The sequence below is a fragment of the Amblyomma maculatum genome, chromosome 1 (assembly GCF_055883805.1).
Source record: "Amblyomma maculatum isolate TAMU_Amacu chromosome 1, ASM5588380v1, whole genome shotgun sequence".
NCBI lineage: Eukaryota > Metazoa > Arthropoda > Arachnida > Ixodida > Ixodidae > Amblyomma > Amblyomma maculatum.
Genome location: NC_139344.1, coordinates 115,851,247 through 115,874,852, shown reverse-complemented (window position 1 = coordinate 115,874,852; position 23,606 = coordinate 115,851,247). Strand labels below are relative to the sequence as shown.

At 48.9% G+C, this 23,606-nt stretch overlaps 11 non-coding genes and 1 pseudogene across 11 annotated transcripts; all 12 read right to left on the bottom strand.

Annotated features, from left to right (window-relative positions):
* Positions 1 to 217: 217 nt before the first annotated feature.
* TRNAE-UUC (transfer RNA glutamic acid (anticodon UUC)) lies at positions 218 to 289 on the bottom strand. Its single transcript has one exon. It is a non-coding gene; the product is annotated as a tRNA-Glu (tRNA).
* A 150-nt stretch (positions 290 to 439) lies between these two features.
* TRNAE-UUC (transfer RNA glutamic acid (anticodon UUC)) lies at positions 440 to 511 on the bottom strand. Its single transcript has one exon. It is a non-coding gene; the product is annotated as a tRNA-Glu (tRNA).
* A 5,076-nt stretch (positions 512 to 5,587) lies between these two features.
* On the bottom strand, positions 5,588 to 5,659 carry TRNAE-UUC (transfer RNA glutamic acid (anticodon UUC)). Its single transcript has one exon. It is a non-coding gene; the product is annotated as a tRNA-Glu (tRNA).
* A 150-nt stretch (positions 5,660 to 5,809) lies between these two features.
* On the bottom strand, positions 5,810 to 5,881 carry TRNAE-UUC (transfer RNA glutamic acid (anticodon UUC)). Its single transcript has one exon. It is a non-coding gene; the product is annotated as a tRNA-Glu (tRNA).
* A 150-nt stretch (positions 5,882 to 6,031) lies between these two features.
* On the bottom strand, positions 6,032 to 6,103 carry TRNAE-UUC (transfer RNA glutamic acid (anticodon UUC)). The gene has a single exon. It is a non-coding gene; the product is annotated as a tRNA-Glu (tRNA).
* Positions 6,104 to 6,253: 150 nt separating this feature from the next.
* On the bottom strand, positions 6,254 to 6,325 carry TRNAE-UUC (transfer RNA glutamic acid (anticodon UUC)). The gene has a single exon. It is a non-coding gene; the product is annotated as a tRNA-Glu (tRNA).
* Positions 6,326 to 6,475: 150 nt separating this feature from the next.
* On the bottom strand, positions 6,476 to 6,547 carry TRNAE-UUC (transfer RNA glutamic acid (anticodon UUC)). The gene has a single exon. It is a non-coding gene; the product is annotated as a tRNA-Glu (tRNA).
* Positions 6,548 to 11,976: 5,429 nt separating this feature from the next.
* On the bottom strand, positions 11,977 to 12,048 carry TRNAE-UUC (transfer RNA glutamic acid (anticodon UUC)). The gene has a single exon. It is a non-coding gene; the product is annotated as a tRNA-Glu (tRNA).
* A 150-nt stretch (positions 12,049 to 12,198) lies between these two features.
* On the bottom strand, positions 12,199 to 12,270 carry TRNAE-UUC (transfer RNA glutamic acid (anticodon UUC)). The gene has a single exon. It is a non-coding gene; the product is annotated as a tRNA-Glu (tRNA).
* Positions 12,271 to 12,420: 150 nt separating this feature from the next.
* On the bottom strand, positions 12,421 to 12,492 carry TRNAE-UUC (transfer RNA glutamic acid (anticodon UUC)). The gene has a single exon. It is a non-coding gene; the product is annotated as a tRNA-Glu (tRNA).
* Positions 12,493 to 15,125: 2,633 nt separating this feature from the next.
* On the bottom strand, positions 15,126 to 15,197 carry TRNAE-UUC (transfer RNA glutamic acid (anticodon UUC)). The gene has a single exon. It is a non-coding gene; the product is annotated as a tRNA-Glu (tRNA).
* Positions 15,198 to 15,244: 47 nt separating this feature from the next.
* Positions 15,245 to 20,368, bottom strand: LOC146203656 (uncharacterized; annotated as a pseudogene).
* Between the last annotated feature and the right edge of the window lie 3,238 nt (positions 20,369 to 23,606).

The window sequence follows — 23,606 nt, the reverse complement described above, 5'->3', positions numbered from 1 at the left end:
TGCATCCTGCGTCCGTTCACTGGCGTGGCCGGAAGCAGAATCATCCTAGCCACTAGACCAGGCCGGAACACAACGAGGAAGCTTAAACGGATGCACAGGCGGCTCAAAAATCTGATGGCAAGAGTAAAAAGCAGAAGAGCAGGTCTCACCGAGATTTGAACTCGGATAGCTGGATTCAGAGCCCAGAGTGCTAACCGTTACACCATGACACCGCACATTCCGACGCCGGGAATCGAACCCGGGCCTCCTGGGTGAAAGCCAGGTATCCTAGCTACTAGACCACGCCGGAACACAACGAAGAAGGTTAAACGGATGCACAGGCGGCTCAAAAATCTGATGGCAAGAATAAAAAGCAGAAGAGCAGGTCTCACCGAAATTTGAACTCGGATAGCAGGATTCAGAGCCCAGAGTGCTAACCGTTACACCATGAGACCGCACATTCCGACGCCGGGAATCGAACCCGGGCCTCCTGGGTGAAAGCCAGGTATCCTAACTACTGGACAACGCCGGATTTTTTTTTTTCTTTATTACCGACTTGGCAACTACAAAGAACGATGAAAAGTCGCATGGAATTAAAAACACAAGTCACTTTCTTACAGGTTTCTTGTGATAGAATGGATAAGGTGACATGAGCTTGTCCAAGACTGGCAGCCATTCCGGGGGTTCAGATTGCCCTCCGAAAACATCACGCGTGTACATTACACTTTCAACAAAGTATTGATGGGCTGGGTGTACGACAACATGCTCATGGCGAACATCCATCCGCGTTCTCCATATGCTGTGCATACACAAGACCATCAATAAATCACTGGGCACTTCTCCTGGCTGGCCGCGTGGAAGGTAGCGTATGCCAAACGGCGTTATTGGTAAGTCCTTTTTAATAGTGCGTTGTAGCACGTCCCACAAAAAAACCGCATCGTGACAATCAAGGAAAATATGCTCTATGGTTTCCAGCTTTTTGCAAATTAAACAGTCAGCAGACCAAGGCACGAAAAGGCCTTTGCTTTCCAGCCATGGCTTCACCGGAAGAGTGCCGGTATGCAATTGAAAAAAGAAAGATTTAGCGGACGATCTGATGGGCATTCTTTTCACTCTCTTCAACACGTCCCGCTCCGGACCCAAAGCATATACAGCGCGATAAAGAGGCACAGGTAAAAAGGTTTCCAATAAATCTTTGTACAGCCGTTTTCGCGTAACAGTACACATATACTCATTTGAAAATCTCGCCTTCACTATTTGGAAGGACGCGACAACTTCGCGAAGAAAAGCACTTAGAGCCATTGGCCCTGTAGACATAGTCGAAACTACATATTCCGGCAGTGAATCACGCAATCGCACTTGGATTACCGTTCTAAGAAAAACATCGCTTTGTTCGCGCAAAAAAAAGAACCTGGTTACAATCTGCTTTAAGTATAAATGTGACAAGCCCAGTCCACCGTTATGCACCGTATGAAAAAGATTGCATCGACTGGTACGCTCCCATGTTGAAGCCCACACAAACGTGGCAAATACCCTATGCAGTTTTTGAACAGAGATTCTTGACATAGATAACACTTGCAGCATGTAAAAAATTTTTGCAACTAGGAACATATTGCAAACGGTAGCTCTTGCGAACATAGAAAAGTTATGTCCTCCCCATTTGTTTGTTTGGGTTTTCACTTGCTCAATTTCACCGGCCCAACATTCCTTGCTTTCACGGTAGTGCTTTAGTGGCACACCAAGGTAATTGCCTGGCGTTATTGTCCATTGCATACTGGAGAACAGTTCAGGCGCGTATTGCCAGTTTCCGTGCCAAAATCCTAAACACTTTGGCCAACTAATTTCACTTCCACTTGCAGTGCAAAAGGCAGTGGCTTCTTTTACAACTTCTTGCACGCTCTCATGGTCAGTACAAAAAACCGCAATATCGTCCGCGTATGCCAAAACCCGAATTTCACTTTGAAAAAATCTATAACCGCGTATGTTTGGCCTTGTAAGCAATCTTAGACAGAAAGGCTCCAGATAAAGCGCAAACAAAAGGGGAGACAGAGGACAGCCCTGCCTTACTGACGACTGAACAGGTATACGATCAGTTAACTGCTTATTCACGACCAGTCTCGCTGAACAGCACTCGTAAGCCATTTTCACGCCCTTTGTAATCACGGAACCAGCATTGACATACTCTAAAACAGAGAACAAAATTTCATGTACCACTTTATCAAATGCTTTGTGGAGGTCTAATTGCATCATGGCTACGTGGTCATGCATCGCGTCACAACATTCGAGTACACTCCTTGCTGCGTGTATGTTAGTAAAAATGGTCCTTCCTTTTATACCGCATGTCTGATGTGGGCCTACAAGAGAAGTAATTACACTTTGGAGTCGTCGTAATACTTTCATGTAAATTTTATAGTCAACATTCGTTAGACTTATAGGACGGTAAGACGCTACAGACTGAAGCTTAACATGGTCATCTGTTTTCGGGATTAGTACAATGTGTGACATTCGAAAAGACGGAGGAGGTACGTTCTTTTCGTAGCATTCACTAATAACTCTTTCCAGTAAAACAGCCATTTCAGTTGGAAAGGCCTTGTATATGGCAGCACCAAGACCATCTGGTCCGGGTGACTTATTGGAATTTAATTCCCCGATAGCGGCCTCAATTTCCTCGGAAGTAATACTTGCTTCAAGTGTCTGCGCCACTTCGTCTTCTACTCTTGGCATCAGCGAAAGAAAGTCTTTTCTGAAGCGTTCAATGTCCGGTGTTTTCAGGCTAAACAATTCGCTGTAAAATTCTACAAACGCCCGTTCAATCGTTTTTTTTTCCGAGGTAACTACGTTCTGATAGCAGATTTCTTTTATCTCTTTTGACACTGCGTACCTTTTTTCGTCACTAAGTGCCCTTTTCGTGGGCGTCTCTCCGAGCCACAATTTTTCGCTGCGTGCCCTTATCACCGCACCGCGATACTTCTCTTCGTCCATCACCTCAAGTTTGGTTTTTATCTTTTTAATATCTTGGGCGAACAAGCCAGGCTTAACGGTCTCCATGCTAAGCATGTATTCAAGTGTGCTACGAAGTTCTTTTTCTTGTTCTCTTTCTTTACGTCGGAGAGTGCATGCTCGGTCAATAGCAGCTATCTTTATCTCGCACTTAAACTGCTCCCATGCTTGTATAAAATTAGAGTCATTTTGTAACATATGCCTAATATATTCTTTAACTTTAGTGGTAAACTCTTCATCCAGCAGCAGTTTTTCATTAAATTTCCATAGCTCCCAATTGAACTTTGTTGCCTTACTTTTCATGCCTAGAGTAATCATTACGAGGGAGTGGTCACTAAAGCTCATGGGAAGTGTTTCATATTCCGAGCACAAGGGCACACAATCAATGGGAACGTATATTCGGTCCAACCTTGCATGACAGCTACCTTGAAAGTGCGTGAACTTTGCTTGGCCTTCATGCGTCATTATACAGCCAGCATCTTCAAGCTCTGCCTCAATAACAATGTCAGTAAGTAACTCTGCACTCTTGTCACGAAGGACACGGTCTGTTGTTCTATCTTCTGGTCTACGGACACAGTTGAAGTCTCCAAGCAGGAGAACACGCCTCTCATGTATTAGGAAGGATTTCATATAGTGAAAAAACTCTTCCCGCTCAAACGTTCTAGTCGGCGCATAAACGCAGATCACTCTCCAGTCCAATCCAGAAAAAGTGAAATCACATATCAATAGCCGCCCACTCTCACACGAGAACACAGACTGCACACACTCTATGCAATTTCGAATGAAAATGACACATCCCCCCGATCTTCCAACCGCATGACAAACGCAAACACTATATCTAGAACGATATATTTCAGCCATTTTCTCTGTTTGTTGTTCGCTTTCCATTTTGCTCTCTTGAACTGCTAGCACATCAATTTCATTTTCCAGCAGAATGCGGTTAAGCTGCAGTTGTCTCCGACGCGTTGACAGCCCTCTCACATTTAGCGTGGCTACGCGCAAGCTAGTGGTTAAATTCGTCGCCATCTCAAGAAATTATATATCGCGAAACATATATCACTCACATCGCTTTTGCAGAAAGACAGCATTGCGGTTGATCTGTTGCATGGGATGACCATTCTTCCTTTTTGGCGAGTCCGTCCGTCGTTCCAAGCGCTGCTCCCGATCATGGACCGGGCTTGTAACGTCTCGACCGGAAAGGGTACCCCCGCTATGGCGGAGGCACAGGTGACACAGTTCTCCGGTCTGGGGGCACGTTTGGCCTTGGCTTGAAGGACGCCCGGCGAAGGGGGGCTGCCTTCAGTGGAGGCTGTCCGCTTTCCGCTCCTCCTTGGGTTGATTCCTCGTTGACACTGTCTTCGTGCACCCGCTTCACAGGCAAGGTAGAAGCAGCTGGCATCTCAGCTTCAGTGTCCCCCTGTTCCTCACTGTGTTGCGTAGCCGACGCTGGGCTTGCTGCACTGGCATTGCCGTTTTCTTTCGTGGGTGTCTCGGTCCCAGCGACATTCGGCAACGGAACTATCAACTCTGATTCACAGTGTTCTTTAGGGGCAGGGGTCTTCTCAGAGGACTGTCCGTTCTGTTCTGCCTCCTCAGTGATTCCACTGCTCGCTTCCTCGGCGTCCACTGCGTCCATCAAGTGCTCGCCTGCCACTTCACTCGGCACGGGGCCTGCAACGTTGGCATACGTGCGCACACACTGCGACTCGTCATGGCCGTAGCGACGACACAGCCCGCAGCGCGGCACACGACACTCACGACGTATATGTCCTTTCCCGCGGCACCGGAGGCAAAGCGGGGCTCTGCCTGGGACGTGGACGAGTGCGACGTCCTCGGCGACCCGAAGCTGATGCGGCAGGTCCTCGATGGTAACGCCCACTTTGAGCTTCAGCGTGACCGTTCGTGTCGTTGAAGCCTTGTCGACACAACCTTGCACTCTCCACTTGTCTCTTGAAATTTCCGTAACTTTTCCAAAAGCTGCCAACGCCGCTCGCACGTCATCGTCTTGCACGCCGTGAAGCAGCCAGAAAAGCTTCAACCTGATGCCTTGGTTACAGGGGTCAATGACCACGCAGCGGTGCTCCTTCACTTCAATAGCTTGGGCTTCCAAAATCTTCGCTTTCGCCTCTTCACCTTTAAACGTTACCGCCCACACGTGATTCATTTGGTATGCCCCGAGGGCAACCACTTCCGGCAGCAGTGAAAGACGAGCGAGGGAGTCTCGAAAGTGCTCCACCCGGTACGGCCTGGCTTTTATGTCGCCATGCAAAAAAACAGTATGTAAAACACTCGAACCTGTAGGCAGATGCGGTAGAACCAGTTCATAATCCTTGGTAGGCCTTTCCGTGCTCCTGATACCACGGCCCAGCTGGGCCGCTGAATCCGCTCCTTGGGAGCCCATGATAATCACGTCCGTCACGCTCGGTGGCCGGAAGTGGAATCCCTGGACAACGCCGGAACACAACGAGGAAGCTTAAACGGATGCACAAGCGGCTCAAAAATCTGATGGAAAGAATAAAAAGCAGAAGAGCAGGTATCACCGAAATTTGAACTCGGATAGCAGGATTTAGAGCCCAGAGTGCTAACCGTTACACCATGAGACCGCACATTCCGACGCCGGGAATCGAACCCGGGCCTCCTGGGTGAAAGCCAGGTATCCTAGCTACTAGACCACGCCGGAACACAACGAGGAAGCTTAAACGGATGCACAGGCGGCTCAAAAATCTGATGGCAAGAATAAAAAGCAGAAGAGCAGGTCTCACTGAGATTTGAACTCGGATAGCAGGATTCAGAGCCCAGAGTGCTAACCGTTACACCATGAGACCGCACATTCCGACGCCGGGAATCGAACCCGGGCCTCCTGGGTGAAAGCCAGATATCCTAGCCACTAGACCACGCCGGAACACAACGAGGAAGCTTAAACGGATGCACAAGCGGCTCAAAAATCTGATGGAAAGAATAAAAAGCAGAAGAGCAGGTATCACCGAAATTTGAACTCGGATAGCAGGATTTAGAGCCCAGAGTGCTAACCGTTACAGCATGAGACCGCACATTCCGACGCCGGGAATCGAACCCGGGCCTCCTGGGTGAAAGCCAGGTATCCTAGCTACTAGACAACGCCGGAACACAACGAAGAAGGTTAAACGGATGCACAGGCGGCTCAAAAATCTGATGGCAAGAGTAAAAAGCAGAAGAGCAGGTCTCACCAAGATTTGAACTCGGATAGCTGGATTCAGAGCCCAGAGTGCTAACCGTTACACCATGAGACCGCACATTCCGACGCCGGGAATCGAACCCGGGCCTCCTGGGTGAAAGCCAGATATCCTAGCCACTAGACCACGCCGGAACACAACGAGGAAGCTTAAACGGATGCACAGGCGGCTCAAAAATCTGATGGCAAGAATAAAAAGCAGAAGAGCAGGTCTCACTGAGATTTGAACTCGGATAGCAGGATTCAGAGCCCAGAGTGCTAACCGTTACACCATGAGACCGCACATTCCGACGCCGGGAATCGAACCCGGGCCTCCTGGGTGAAAGCCAGGTATCCTAGCCACTAGACCACGCCGGAACACAACGAGGAAGCTTAAACGGATGCACAGGCGGCTCAAAAATCTGATGGCAAGAATAAAAAGCAGAAGAGCAGGTCTCACCGAGATTTGAACTCGGATCGCTGGATTCAGAGCCCAGAGTGCTAACAGTTACACCATGAGCCCGCACATTCCGACGCCGGGAATCGAATCCGGGCCTCCTGGGTGAAAGCCAGATATCCTAGCCACTAGCCGACAGCTCTTTCTCTCTCTCTTTTTTTTTTTTACGGTGTAGCCATGGATTCGCTTTGATACCATCCTTGCTCACGCTCTTATGCGAAAACAAAACTAAGCAAGTGCCGAAACCCGGGATCGAACCAGGCACCTTTAGATCTACAGTCTAATGCTCTCCCAACTGAGCTATTTCTTTTTTTCTTCTTTATTGCCGGCTGTCATACACATAACCATGGTTGACACACAAATTGAACTCAGCACTCCAGCTCGTGATGTTCACATAAATATGAACCAGGTAAAAAAAAGCCGTTGACCCTATTGGGGTAGACGTTGTCGAGTTAAAATTCTTTCAACTCTACCAATGGTTCAACTTTCACCACCCATGCTGGGACTGCACTCATCGCTTTGTGCATTTCAACAAAGGTGTACATACACTCGTGAAAGTAGAGCCTTGCAGGGCGAGCTTCGGGGCCAACATGGAAACCCGCCAATCGGGACCGCCAAAGACTGTGTAATCCTAGCAACATTACGGTGTCTAGGGGTACATCATCTTCATTATCTGTCGGCAGGAACCTGATTCCGTGTGGATCTAAAGGTAATTCTTTTTTAAGTGTTCTTTGTAATACGTCCCAAAAATAAACCCCCTCCCAGCAGTGCAGAAAAACATGGTCTATTGTCTCTGGTTGTTTACATATTAGGCATTGTGAACCCCAGGGCAGATAAAAACCCTTGTCTTCGAAAAATGTTTCACCGATAATGTACCTGTATGTAGCTTAAAGACAAACGTCTTCACCCCCGGAGAAACTGGCATTCTTTTCACGCGTTTTAATACGTCTTGACCTAGACTCTCGCTGTACAAGGCTCTGTACATAGGAAGAGGAAAAAGGTTGTCACAAATATCATTGTACAGTTTCTTCTTTTTGACTGTACTCAAGTATTCTACCGAAAAACGAGCAGTTAAAATTCGGACACTGCTTACTATTTCTTGAAAAAACTTGGAAATTCGCCCTGGAATACTTCTCGGAGAGACAACAAAATTGGGCACTGCCCTCACGAGCCTTACTTGGCACGCAGTACGTAAGAAAGGGTCTGAGACGTCGCGGAGGAAAATAAAACGATTAACCAGTTGGCGTACAAATAGATGAGCAAGCCCAAGTCCACCTTCTCGAACCCGGCGAAACAAGTTATCTTGGCTACACCTTTCCCATTTGGATGCCCAAATAAAGACTGAAAAAACTCGATGAAACTTTTGTACATTTAACCTGGAACAATGAAGTACCTGCATGACATACCACAACTTTGCCACAAAACACAGATTGCACACAGTGGCTCGTGCGAAGATAGATAGCGGCGCCCCTTTCCACTTGTCGACCTTCTCGCATATTTCTTGAGCTTGGGCACGCCAGAATGAATCACTGTCTTCATAGCATTCCAAAGGTACGCCCAAATACTTCACCGGTGTTGTGACCCAGGTTACGCTGGCAAAAACATTGGGTGTCGATGACCATCTCCCCATGCCAGAACCCTAAGCACTTTCCCCAGTTTACTGGGCTTCCTGAGATCGCACTGAATTCTTTCACTATCTCAACAGCCTTGAGTACACTTTCTTTGTCCAAGCAGAAAACTGCTACGTCATCTGCGTACGCCAAGAGTTTCACCTCGCACATATGCAGTTGGAAGCCCTGGACAAATTCGCTTCGTATAATAGGCAAGCACAAAGTTTCTATATAAATACAGAACAGAAGAGGGCTGAGGGGGCAGTCCTGGCGCACCGAGCGTTGCACATTTATTGGATCGCCCAGTTCCTTGTTGACAATCAATCTCGTGGTGCAGTTTCGGTACGCCAGGGCCACGCCCTCTCTGATAACAGAACCCACGTTGATATAGTCCAAAATAGAAAACAAAGCACCATGAGAAACACAATCAAAAGCCTTTTCCAAGTCGAGCTGGAGAACCGCGACCCTAGCGCAAACAGCGTCGCAGCACTCCAGCACGCACCTCGCCATATGTATATTAGTAGTTATGGACCGTCCTTTGATGCCACAAGTCTGATGGGTGCCGACTATCTCTTGAATTACTGTCTGAAACCTGGCCGCAAGAACTTTCACTAGGATTTTGTAATCAACATTCGTTAGTGATATAGGCCTGTAGGATGTCACAAATCTTAATTTCTCCGTTTCATTAGTTTTAGGTATTAGCACAGTGTGTGACGTGGCAAACGAAGGCGGCAACACTTTAAGGTGGAAACCTTCGTTAAAAACTTCTGCCAACAGCGGGGATAGCTCTTCCTTAAATGCTTTGTAGAAAGCTGCGCTCAAACCGTCAAGCCCAGGCGACTTCCCTGGGTTTAGGTTTTCTATTGCTTGTGCTACTTCTTGCTCGGAAATTACCTGCTCTAGTCTTTCTTTTGTGCAGTTGTCCAGTCGGGGTAATGAAGAAACAAACACCCCCTTAAACTTCTCCAACTCAATGTCCCTTATTGCGAATAGCTGCTGATAGTAATCATAGAACGCACGTGCTATGTCATCCTTATCCGTCATACGGCTGCCGTTCCATTCTATTTCTAGTATTTCGTTTCGACGAGCGTGTGCTTTTTCGCGACTGAGGGCCCGCTTAGTGGGGGCCTCGCCAGCTGTCAATCTTTCAAAACTTGCACGAACGATCGCTCCACGATATCGTTCCTCATCCATTAACTCTATTTTCTTTTTAATATTTTTGATGTCATCTTTATACACCCCCGGCTGTTTGCTTTCCTGAGCAACTAACATGTTTAGTGTTTACCTTAGTCCTGCCTCTTCTCGCTTTTCATTATGACGAATGCAACTACCTTTTTCTATCGCTTTCATCTTTATTTCTTGTTTAAATAGCTCCCACTGCTCCCCAATGTTACTGTTAGGTCGCTTCTCTATTTCTTTTATCTTCTCTAATATAGTGTCACGTAAAATCTGGTCATCTAAGAGTTTAGAATTTAACTTCCAGAGTTCCCAGAGAAAATGTTTGCTTTGATTTCTAGGTCCAATACTGCCCTTCACAAGACAGTGATCGGAAAACGAAATCGCGATAACGGCATAATTTTGACAGTTTGGTATCGCATCCAACGATACATAAATCCGATCGAGTCGCGCATGACTGGATCCCTGGAAATGAGTGTAAAGCACACTGCGCGCACCATCCAAACACTCCGCAACGTCTTCCAGCGAAAATTCACCAATCAGCTGGGACGAACAGTCAGTGCTTGTGTCTTTGTAGGCACTGTTTGAGGTCTTATCTCTGGCGCTTAACACGCAGTTAAAATCCCCCATCACCACGAGTTTCCTCTCTGAACTTAAGTATTGTTGCATGCTTGTGAAGAAGTTGAACCTTTCTTCAACAGTATTGGGCGCATACACACACAGAACGCGCCATTCGATATTGTGAAAAAGGACGTCGCAGACAATGAGCCTTCCACATGCGGATGAGGTCACGGCCTGCACTGTCAGTCCTGGCAACCGCCTAACAAGCAGAAGGCACCCAGCCGATGAACCCACCGCGTGACTAACAGCCACATCATGCCTTGACGTGAAACGCGGCACCATGCTCCCAGTCGCCTCCTCCCCTTCCACTTTGGTTTCTTGAACCGCTAGCACGTCTATGTCTAGCTCTGTCAAAAGGCGATGTACTTGGACTTGTTTTCGTCTCCCTGCCAACCCACGGACGTTAAGCGTTGCTACTCTCAGGGCCTGTTTCATCGCCATTTTCATGCATAAGGAGGACACCGGGAGCAAGGCGCTTACCTTTCATGTCTAGCGTGCCGCTAGACAGTTCCAGAGGTCCCACCGCCATCACTTGTGGTGGGCCCGACTTGCTGCGGGGAAGGCTTTTCAGCGGTTTTCCTGTCTGCCGAGGTATTAGGTTTGGGCCTGAGCGGTGGTCGTCGGCTCTGTGTCGCTTTCGCTGGTGGCTCCTCGTTGTTGCTAGGGTTCCCTTTGTCAGCACAGTTGCCGGCCTCGGCATGCGGACGCTTTGGCGCACAAGCGGTGCCCGTTGGCTGAGCTCCGACTTCCGTGATAGCACTCACACTCATTGCTGGTCCCTGTTGTGCGGCGCCTTGACTGAACACGCCCTCTTTCAAGGACAACTCCGATACAGCCGACGCTGGCTCTTGAGTGCTGGTGTCCACGCACCCCTCTTTATCCGTGCCATGCGATGTCGCCACATTATCTGGCACTGCGGAACCTCCCGTGTTGTCTTGGGTTCCCTTCGCTGCTTCTTCAGCCTCGGCAACGTCCATCACGTCCTCGGGCGTCTCCTCTCTCATAGCTGGTACCGTTGCCGCCGCGTACGTGCGCACACACTCCACTTCCGCGTGTCCGAAGCGCCGGCAGCGAGAGGCACTTTACACTCGCGTCGCACGTGTCCGGAGCCGTGGCAACGTAGACATTGCATAGGCCTTCCGGGCACTACGACGAGGGCCAACTTGCCTGCTACCCTCAGTTGATGGGGAAGGTCATCCAATTTCATCCCTGTCTTCAACTTCGGGAGTACGGACCGTGTTGTGGAGCCTTTTTCGTTTACACCCTAGACGCGCCATCGTTCACGGGTGACTTCGGTTACGTTGCCGAATGGGGCGAAAGCCGTCCGAATAACTTCGTCAGCGACACCGTGGAGCATCCAGTGAAGTCGGAGGTGGACTTGCTGGTCTTGAGGGTCGAAAATAATGCATCGTCGCCCCTTAACGTTAAGCTCTTTCAAAGCACAGATGCGCTTTGTGGCTTCAGCGGTCTTGAAAGTGACAGCCCATACGTGATTTACCTGATACGCTTCCAAGGCGACAACCTCGGGGAGCGCGTCCGTCCCTGCGAGCGCATCGCGGAAATCCTCGACTCGGAAGGGTCTAGCTTTAACATGTCCGTGCAAAAAAAGCGTGTTTAACGCAACACGACCTGTAGGCAGCTGAGACAAAACGATCTGATACTCGCTATCAGTACTTGCGTCGTACCTGTTTCCGCGGCCAGCCTGGGCCGCTATCGCCGCTCCGGTGGAGCCCATGATCCTGCGTCCACACCGAACGGTAGCCGGAAGTAGAATGCCACTAGACGACGCCGGAACACAACGACGAAGCTTAAAGGGATGCACAGGCGGCTCAAAAATCTGATGGCAACAATAAAAAGCAGAAGAGCAGGTCTCACCGAGATTTGAACCCGGATCGCTGGATTCAGAGCTCAGAGTGCTAACCGTTACACCATGAACCCGCACATTCCGACGCCGGGAATCGAACCCGGGCCTCCTGGGTGAAAGCCAGGTATCCTAGCCACTAGACCACGCCGGAACACAACGTGGAAGCTTAAACGGATGCACAGGCGGCTCAAAAATCTGATGGCAAGAATAAAAAGCAGAAGAGCAGGCCTCACCGAGATTAGAGCTCGGATCGCTGGATTCAGAGCCCAGACTGCTGACCGTTACACCATCAGACCGCACATTCTGACGCCGGGAATCGAACCCGGGCCTCCTGGGTGAAAGCCGGGTATCCTAGCTACTAGACCACGCCGGAACAAAACGAGGAAGCTTAAACGGATGCACAGGCGGCTCAAAAATCTGATGGCAAGAATAAAAAGCAGAAGAGCAGGCCTCACCGAGATTAGAGCTCGGATCGCTGGATTCAGAGCCCAGACTGCTGACCGTTACACCATCAGACCGCACATTCTGACGCCGGGAATCGAACCCGGGCCTCCTGGGTGAAAGCCAGGTATCCTAGCCACTAGACCACACCGGAACACAACGAGGAAGCTTAAAGGGGTCATGCAATGACTAAAATGGGGTAAAGCAAATCGGTCGAGAGATAGGTACTCCCTCACAGGTCAATTCACCGCAAGAATTTTTTAGCTAGCTTCATTAACACCAGAGATATCAGCGAATAAAAATGACGCTCCTCCTCGCTCCCCTCAACTCAACACTCTGAGACACTAGAAAAAAAAAAAACGAAGAAAACAGCTCGGAAACTCCGCCCCGCCCACGAAGCGTCATCGGGTAACGCTCGCTTCTTAGACTTCCGGTCGCCGTGCCTGTTTTCCCCCGAGCGTCGCCCATGCATTTAAGGTCTCTGCCTTTCCCGTCCCGTCTGCGTTTGCATAGCTTTTAACCTTGTCTGCTGTCTTCCTCGGCCGCCAGTGTCTTCACTTTCTTGACCTCTCGGAATTGTGTGCGACAGCAGCCCGAACGAGTCGGGTCGTTCGCGAGCGCATACCTGCAGGTGGGAGGCCACACATACCGGCGGCCGCCGCGGAGGGAGCACTTTCCTTCATATCCCTGTCCCATTCAGCGCAAATTAGCGTGCACTCCTGCCGAGCACGGCTTTCTACAAGACCGCTTTCTTATCTCGCACTGCCTGGGTCAGTCTCTTTGGTACCGTCTTCTGCGGTTTGACCAACGGCGGCCGGTGACGTATACCCCTCGCGGAGTTGACGAGATAGCATCGACTCTGCATGGATGCTGGCAGACGATCGAGCGTGCGAGTTGTCCGCGTGCAAACATATGTCGTCGTCGCTTTTAGTCCGGAGCTGCTTACATTATGGTCGGCGAGAGGCATCTATTGTGCATAACGAATGGAATGTATACGCGTACGTATCACCGACGAGAGCACGGACTGATGATCGCTACAGAGTTTAATTATCGGATGACAGGTGATCACGAGTTATTCGTCCGCGAATCTTAAAATTGAGATTAACAAAAAGAATAGTGTAGCGTTTTTTTTTTTTGACGTCCTTTCGCACATCGTTTAGGAAGTGCCAATGCGCAACGTGCACGCGTGTTTATCTCATGTGTACGCATCGTCCGAGCCAGAATCGACGGCGCAAAACATCAGCAAAGCAGCACGGCACATTCAGTTCGGCAGCGCAGGTTGTCACTGATTTTCGCACCGACACGCAAGAATCGCGCACATGACCATGCGAGCGGCTACGCTAGAGACGCAGCGAAGCGGGTGATTCCAAAACGCTGTCCGCCGTGGCTTCGACGCAAATAAGGCCTAGCGACGACCAGGGAGAAGCGCACGATCGGAGTGCCGTCGGCCGCAGCGCCCGCGGACGGCATCTCTGGGGGAACCTGGCGACATCCGGTGCTGCACATAAGCGGTGCGAATTTGTGTACTTTCGCGATGAAGCTGAGGACAGACCTTTTTTGACGCACGTTTCATTTACACGAAGGTTGATGCTGCCCTTTTAATCGGTATCGGTGTTGAATCGGACCCGCGTGCTCTTTTCGCACTGCCGCACCGACGCGCACTTTCAGTCGGACGCACATCGTTTAGGAAGTGTCAATGCGTAACGTGCACGCGTTTTTTATCTCATGTGTACGCATCGGCCGAACCAGAAACAACGGCGCAAAACATGAGCAAAGCAGCTCGCCACATGCAGTTCGGCACCGCAGGTTGTCACTGTTTTCCGAAGCTACACGCAAGAATCGTGCACAGGAGCACGCGAGCGACTACACTAGAGACGCAGCGAAGCGGACGATTCTAAAACGCCGTCCGCCGTGGCTGCGATGCAAAAGAAACAAGGCCTAGCGACGAGCAGGGAGCAGCGCACGACCGGAGTGCCGTCGGCCGCAGCGCCCGCGCCTGGCGGCATCGGGTGCTGCACTTAAGCGGTGCGAATTTACGTACTTTCGCGATGAAGCTGAGGGTACACCTTTTTTTGACGCACGTTCCATTCAATTATTAACACGCTGTACAAATGGTCGATGCGGCAAAGACGAGACGAGACAAAAAGTACGCTGCTGCGCCGTCGGTCGGTACATGAAGGTCGATGCTGCCTATTTAATCGGTACGGTGTTAAATCGGACCAGATAGCGCTCTTTTCGCACTCCTGCACCGACGCGCACTTTCAGTCGGACGCTACCACAATTTCTGTTAATATCGCGAACCAAAGCGCCAAGCTCGGGTTCACGCATGCATTGCAGCACTCGAGCGGACGACTTTCGCAGCTACCGGAAGTGTGTCAGTGACGTAGAGGGCTTCGCGGCTGCAGCCAACGGCAGCCTGTCGGGGCCTGTCACTCTGTGACTTGTGACGTAGGTAATCACGGCAGAATAGTCCCAAATCTCGCCGCCACGCGGAAATGGCGCAGCCCGCGAATTTCAAAAAACGCGGGTTTTGAAAATAATAAATCGCTGGATTTTTTCCGATGAGTTTTACTTTGAACGAATGCTCGGAAGCATTTCTTCTACACATTGAAAACGTTTGTCAGTGACCTTTCTAGCCGTTTCATGCCCCCTTTAAACGGATGCACAGGCGGCTCAAAAATCTGATGGCAAGAATAAAAAGCAGAAGAGCAGGTCTCACCGAGATTTCAACTCTGATCGCTGGATTCAGAGCCCAGACTGATAACCGTTACACAATGAGACCGCACATTCTGACGCCAGGAATCGAACCCGGGCCTCTTGGGTGAAAGCCAGGCATCCTAGCCACTAGACCACGCCGGATTTTTTTTTTCTTTATTACCACATTGGAATATAACAAAAACGCATCTACATCACTTGACAAGTAAAAGGAGCGAGCGGAAATCTGCCTCGCTGACGCAACAGGATCAAAAGCGTTTCAGCTGTACAATGTCGTCCATTACTGAGAGCCACTCGGGGGGCTCATTTTGGGCCCTAAGCACATCTCTTATATAAGACATGCTTTCGATAAAGTACTCCCTGACGGGGAGTACAGTCTCGTCTGCATGCCTGAATGCCATTCCATTTCTCTAAATACTGTGTAGGCTAAAAAGCATGAACACGTCATATGGTATGTCGTCCCCACTCTCTACAGGTAGAAATCGTAATCCGTATGGCGATATCTGAAGCAACTTTTTAACCGTTCGTTGTAAGATGTCCCAATGAAATACCGAGTCTGTACAGTGAAAGAACATGTGATCTATCGTCTCCGGTGCTCTACAAATTAGGCAATTTACGGACCATGGGACAAAAATACCGTTCTCTTGGAGCCAGGGCTTCACTGGCAGAGTGCCACTGTGCAACTGAAAAAAGAATGTTTTCACCGAGGCCCGCACAGGCATCCTCTTTACTCTTTTCAGCACATTTTTACCTTGACCTACACTGTACATGGCCCGGTAGACAGGAACAGGTAACATAGTATCAATGAGTGCTTTGTAAAGTTCTTTCCTCGATACTTCAGTAAAGTACTGCACTGAAAAGCGAACTTTCAAAAATTGATAAGCTCGAACAACCTCCCAGAGAAAACCTCTGACCCTCGTGTGTTTAACAGGGCTGGATGATACAACGAAGTCTGGCAGTGCCGCACCGAGCCACAGTTGCATTACTGTCCGCAAGAAAGCGTCTCTTTGGTCCCGAAGGAACATAAATCTCGACATAAGTTGCCTAATGAACAAATGAGTCAAATCCAGGCCGCCGCTTTTCACAGATCGAAAAAGATTTGTGCGGCTTGTCCTCTCCCAACTCGACCCCCAAATAAACACTGCAAACACTCGATGCAATCGTTGGACACTGGTTCGTGACATGCACAATGCCGGAAGCACATACCAAACTTTGGCCACTAGGAACAGGTTGCGTACTGTGGCTCTAGTAAAAATAGAAAAATCTCGGCCACCCCATTTGCGCGTATTTTCACGCGCACGTTCTATTTCTGCTTCCCAGTACCTTGCTGGTTCTTTATAATCGTTTAGCGGAATTCCCAAATATTTAACAGATGACATTGCCCATTGAAAGCCTTCGTGCATGATAGGCGCAGAGTCGCAGTTACCATGCCAAAAGCCGAAGCACTTTTCCCAGTTTATCACGCATTCTGAGACTTTGCAAAACCTAGTTGCCTCTTTCACTGCTTCTGTTACGCTATCTTTATCTGCGCAGAAGATTGCAATGTCATCCGCGTAAGAAAGGATTTCACCTTCAGTGGACAATATCGCGAAGCCATGCACATTCTCATTTGACATAATTTTTAGACAGAATGGTTCGAGATACAGGGCAAACAACAAGGGCGACAAAGGGCATCCTTTTCTAACTGAAGAACGAACAGTAATGCTTTCACTCAGTTGCTTATTAATAATGATGTGCGCCGTACAACCAGCATACGCCATTTAACACCTTCAACAAGAACGCGGCCAACATTCACATGTTCAAGGATAGAAAACAAGATATGGTGACTAACGCGGTCAAAGGCTTTTTCCATGTCTAATTGCAACATGGCTACACGTTTCTCAAATGAATCACAGCATTCTAGAATACTACGTTCTACATGAATGTTTGTATGTATCGTTGACCTTTTATTCCGCACGTTTGGTGCGGGCCAACAATAGACTTTATTACATTCTGCAATCTTCTTCCTAAAACCTTCATGAAAATCTTATAGTCTACATTTGTGAGACTTATGAGCCTATAAGCTTTTACTGATAGTCGCCTGGTGGAATCGTCACTCTTCGGTATGAGAACAATGTGGGTTTTTCGTAAAGACGGAGGCATCATATGGGGGTTTCATACACTTCTTGAATTATTCGGTGCAAAATATACGCCATATCACTCTTGAAGGCTTTGTAGAAAGCTGCGCCAAGCCCGTCTGGTCCCGGTGCCTTGCAAGAGCTCAACTGGTCAATAGCACGCTCGATTTCAATAACGCTAATAGGTGCCTCTAGGTTAAGCTTAACATCATCACCTAGTATAGGCAACAGCGACAAAAAATCTGACTCAAAGCCTTCTTGCAAGTTTGCCTCGTGACCCACCAGTTCTTCATAATAATCAACAAGCGCACGCTGAATAGTCTTGAAATCACGAGTTATTTCTCCCTTGTAGTCTATCTCTTTAATCTCATTCTTGACGGCATATCGTTTTTCTTCGCTAAGGGACCGCGGTTTGTTGGAGACTCACCTAGCCACAACCACTCTGCGCGTGCGCGTATGATAGCACCTTTGTATTTTTCCTTGTCTATCAGTTCTAGTCTATTTTTTGTTTCTTTTATCTCTGTTGCAAACTGGCCTGGCTGTGCGTTTTCTAGCCACAAAAATGAATTTAATCGGCTTTGAAGCTCTTTTTCCTCCGTTTTCTCATGTCGTAGTGCAGACGCTCTTTCGATTGCGCTCATTTTTATTTCTTCTTTGAAACGCTCCCATTTCTTTATAACGTCCCTATTGTCGCCCATAAACAAACTATCAAGTTTTTGTTGTACTGCACGCGCAAAACTTTCATCACTAAGCAGCTTTACATTTAGTTTCCAAAGGTTCCAGTTGAAATTAGATCTCTTGGGCTTTGTTCCTGCTGTAAACATCACCATGCAATGATCGCTGAATGCGATGCTTTTAACCAAGTATTCACTAATCATTGGCACCAAGATAGCCGACACATAAGCTCTGTCGAGTCGCGCGTGGCTGGCTTGTTGGAAGTGCGTGAACTGAGGACGGATTCCTCCTGACAGAGCACTCCCAACGTCTTCGAGATTGTTCTCTTAGACAATTGAGCTCAAAAGCAACGAACTTTGATCCCGAATGATCGCGTTAGTCGCTGTCCTCGGGCATACACACGCAATTGAAATCACCTAGATGGATCGTATATCTGGTAGAATTCAAATAAGCTTCAATATTTTTGAAGAATGCTTTGCGCTAATTTTCCTTATTTGCGGCATACACACACAGTACGCGCCACTGTAAATCAAGATATGAAAAATCACACATAACAAAACGTCCAGTATTACAAACTACAATAGATTCTTCAACAATACCTAAAGAATTGCGAGTGAAGATAGTACACCCTCCCGATGTACCAACAGAATGGCATACACACACACTGTAGCGATTTCTAAATGGTTCGACCATGCGGTTTATCTGAGCTTCACTTTCGACCTTAGTCTCTTGCACTGCTATCACGTCCAAATCGTTGTCCAGCATGAGGCGACTCAGTTGATACTGACGTCGCCTCGCTGCAAGGCCTCTTACATTTAGCGTGGCAAATCGAAGTGTTGCTTCAGGTTGAGCTGCCATTTCGTTGAGGGACACAAGATACCCAAACCGCTCGGTGCTGACCTTCTACCGTATACCCAGATGAAGAATACAGTAAACGTTCTCGCTTACGAAATTTCGAGTCCACTCGAGAGGTGTACGGGTCGTCCGGCGTGTACTGACTGAACGTCAGCACACCCTCGCTGGCAGACCCGTCGTGAGTCGCCCCTCGTCCTTGAGTCAATCTGGGGCGATCCATTTTTTCTACGTCGGTGTAGTCGTCGATGGCTTTCTGTCCGGCGGGATGTTGGGCTTCAGGCGAAGCGTCGCCCGACGCTGTCCTGGCGTTTTGGGAGGTGGGTCGTCGGCGCTGGGGGTAGAAAGAGACGAATCTTCAACACAGGACTTGTCATGGGTCTTTTTTGTTGGTGCCACGTTCGTGGATGATTGGTCGTAGTCCATACCTCCTTCGATAACTGCGGCATTTTCTCTCATGCTTATAGTGCCTTGGCTGCCTTCTCGATCTGATGCCCCCACAGTCTCGGCTACACATGCCTGAGCAGGCACAGAGGCGCGGTCTTCACTACACTTCACTGCCCCGCCCCCAGTGTCATCCGTATACCCTTGGCATTTGACTGCGGTGTGCTCGATTCGGTACTCGCTGCTTCCTCGGCTTCAACCTCGTCCATGACGAGCTCCGAGGTGTCTTGCCTTATCATAGACCCTGTGACATTTGCATACGTTTTGACACATTCAGTTTCATGATGGCCGAAGCGGCGGCATAGGGTAAAACGAGGAACTTTGCACTCACGTCGGACATGTCCTGTGGTATGGCACCTCAGGCAAAGTGGAACTCTGCCGGAAATGACTATGAGAGCCTGTTCTCCACAAATGCGCAGCTGGTGCGGTAAATCATCAATTGTCACACCAGGCTTCAACTTCAAGGACACTGACCGTGTTGAGGAGTTTTTGTCCAGTGCGCCTTGCACGCGCCAGCGTTCCTTGGCAATTTCTGTGACTGTGCGGTACGGAGCCAGGGCGGTCCGCACATCTTCATCGGGAACGTTGTACAAAATCCAGTCAATTTTCATCCTAACATCCTGGTCATTAGGATCGACAACAATGCATCGACGGTCTTTCACGGCTAGTTCACGGCAAGACAGCAACTGCTTCATTCCATCGTCACTCTTGAACGTGATGGCCCAAACGTGATTCATTTGGTACGCCCCCAAGGCGATCCCCTCGGGGAGCACTCCCAACTGAGCCAGCGCGTAGCGAAAATCTTCAACCTTGTATGGTCTCGCTCTCACATCGGCGTGCAAAAAAAAAAGAGTGTTGGAAGTCGGGGCAAAATAACTTCGTAAGCTTGGTCACCTGAGCAAGAAAACTTTTTTCCGCGGCCCAGTTGGGCCGCTGTAATCGCTCCTACGGAGCCCATGATGCACACGTCCGTTCGCTAGCGAAGCCGGAAGTGGAATCCCCCACTAGACCACGCCGGAACACAACGAGGAAGCTTAAAAGGATGCACAGGCTGCTCAAAAATCTGATGGCAAGAATAAAAAGCAGAAGAGCAGGTCTCACCGAGATTTGAACTCGGATCGCTGGATTCAGAGCCAGAGTGCTAACTAACCGTTACACCATGAGACTTTTTAGAGCGCAGCTCTTTGGCGTCCGTTCCTAGGTTTCGCGTCGGCGTCGGCCTCTTAACCAGCTCCGCCCCCCTTTCATCCCCCCAGCGCTAGCAGCGACCGACTGATACCGCTGGATGCCGCTGACGCCGCTAGAGAGTCAAGATAACGTGACTGCATAGAACACCGTCGCCGCCATGCAGAAAAAGGAGGGGAGGGTCCCAGTTTATAAACACATGTTCCACAGTTTCGGGTTGTTTGCATAGCAAACAATTCGTCTTCCATGGGACATATATGCCTTTATCAGCTAGCCACTGCTTCACTGGGAGGGTGCCGCTATGAAGCTTAAAAAAGAAAGTTTTAACTCCTCACCTTACGATCATTATTTTCACCCTCGATAGCACGTCCTGTCCAGGCCTAGAAATGTACAGCGATCTGTACATTGGTATCGGTAGCATTATGTCAACCAAATCTTTGTACAATTTCTTTCGTGTCACAGAAGAGAGATAATCTTTTGAAAACCGTACACTCAAGATTTCAGCCGTCTGTGCGACTTCCCGAAGGTAACCTGCAATGCGGCTGCCCATCAGTTCTTTCGATGACACCACAAATCCTGGCACATGGCTGCACAAACGTAACTGGATAACTGTACGTAGAAAAGCGCTCTGCTGATTACGTAGGAAAAAAAAAAAAAACGCGATACGAGTTGTTTTGTAAACAGAACGCTCGAACAGAACGAAATAAGTTTGTGCGGCTATACTTTTACCATGTGAAATTCCACGCAAAAACAGCGAACACCCTGTGCAGTTTCTGCACGTTCACGCGCGCCATACAGACGACTTGTAGCACATACCATATTTTTGACACCAAGAAAAGGTTGCACACTGTTGCGCGCGTGAACACAGACAGGTCACGGCCATCCCACGCGGTGGTTTTCTCTTTTAACTTTTCCGTTTCCGTTCTCCAGTACCCTTTGGTGTCCTCGTAGACTTCTAGGGGCACTCCTAAATATTTGCAAAGTATAGGCGACCACTGCACACCTTCGAACACCTCTGGCGTTACGTCCCAGTTTCCGTGCCAAAACCCAGCGCTTTTTTCCCAATTGATTGCACTTCCTGTCTGGGCACAGAAGGACTTTGTTAGCCCGATTACTTCGCTGACACTTTCACGATCATTACAAAGTACTGCCACATCGTCAGCGTAGGCGAGTATTTTAACTTCAGAGGATTCCAGCCGAAAACGGTTTATTTTTTCGCTTGCAGTTATTGCCAAGCACAAAGGTTCCCAAAAAAATATTGAACAGTAGAGGCGACAGGGGACAGCCCTGTCGCACAGAGCTCCGGACCAGGATATCCGCACTTACTTCCTTATTAACAATGACCTGCATGATGCAGTTGAAGTAAGCCATTGTTGTGTCCGAGCTAATTTATTGCTCAGAAGGCGTCGGCGTGTCTGTGTTCGCTCCACGGGCATCTCAGCAAGCTTCGTCTGCAGATGTCCACCCGGTCTGCACGCACGCCTCAACAGCCGCTGTCCTCACCCATGGCCATTTCGAAGCACCGATTTGGTCGCTTTGTGAGGAAACGGCCTGGCTTCTCAAGAAGAGCCTGTCCTGTTAATGACCTACAGAGGGGCGGCGGCGGAGCAAGCGACCTTCGTCGGAGCCGCGCGGTGTCGGGTGGACAAAAGCGGAGGGAGAAGCCATCGTCGGCTTCGCGCGAGCTCTGGCCAGCTGGCTGAAGTGTTTGCTGCTGAGGGGGAGACCCACAGGGCGCCGGGCCGAACGGACAAAAACAGAGGCAAGCGTGAGCATAGAACGATGGAACTGGCGACGTGTTTGTTAAAGTGTAGTGGCACACGTGCAAGAATGTGCGGGGCGGGGCTCAGTGATGCAGTGCGCAAACTGTCACCTCGCGCTTTGCGATTGGCCCGTGCCAAAGATGAACTAATTCCCTGCCTAGGGATCTAGAGAGACCCAAGAGAAGAAAACCTGGTGTCCTACATCTGGAGAGGGCTTCCTTCAGAAATCTCCAAAGTGTACACATGTAAATAAACTACTTGTACTCAGCTCTAATGAAAGCTCCACGTCTCCGCGGTTCCTCGACGCCTCGCCGGTCAACGCTACCCTCGGCTCCGGTCCTGTGCCTCCGGCGTCTCGACACCATCTTGAGGCCATCCAAAACGACACAACCAATTTGCACGTGCTCCAAAATTCTAAACAAAACTTCGTGTGAGACACGGTCGAGTCTCAGTAAGTCGAGCTGTAACATGGAGACTCTGCCCGAGAAGGCATTACAAATTTCTAGCACGCTTCTTGCAATGCGTATGTTTGTCGCTATAGTACACCCCTTTATTCCGCATGTCTGATGCGGTCCTACCAGTTCTTGAATGACAGATTGCACCCTCTTTGCCAAAACCTTCATAAAAATTTTGTAATCGGTGTTCACGAGACTAACTGGTCGATAAGATGTTACCGACAAAAGCTTAATGGGGTCGTCCGATTTAGGAATAAGCACAGTGTGCGCCTCTGTGAACGATTGTGGCAGTTTGTTTTTCCCATACCCTTCTACGATCACTTCTTTGCAGAGCAACTGCAATGTCCTGCTTGAACGCCTTATAAATCTCTGCTCCCAGGCCGTCCGGGCCAGGTGTCTTGCCACTGCTTAATTCTTCTATTGCCGTCTCGATTTCTTTTACGCTTATCGGTGCTTCTAGCCTGTTTTGCAATGTTTCGTCAAGTTTTGGCATCGCCGCAAGGAAAAAATTCACAAAATCGCCACTCATTGGCACAGTTTGCCCGAGCAATCCGCGATAATGTTCGACGAAAGCATCCATTATCTTTTGCCTGTCATTCGTCGTGTGGCCATTGTATAAAATTTCTCTTATATCGTTCTTTTGAGCGTACTTCTTTTCTTCACCCAACGCCCTCTTTGTTGGTGATTCGCCCAACCACAATTTTTCACTTCGCGCTCTTACAACCGCTCCTCTGTATCTTTCCTTGTCAAGTTGTTCTAGCTTATTCTTCACGCCCCTAATTTCCTGAGTCAGTAGGCCTGGTTGCACATTTTATTCCTTCAGAAGTGCCTGGAGTATAGGCCTTTTAATTTCATCTCGTTTTCTTTCTTTTCAAAACTTAGCACACTACCGCGCTCTATCTCTTTTATTTTTACATTTTGCTTAAAAGCTTCCCATTTTTCGCACCACTCAGCTCCTGTGCTGTCGTGGAGTTCTCGTAAAGCCTGTCACAGTTTCTAAAAATATTCCGTCTTTGAGAAGGGTACTATTTAATTTCCATAGAGACCAATTAAACTTTGGCT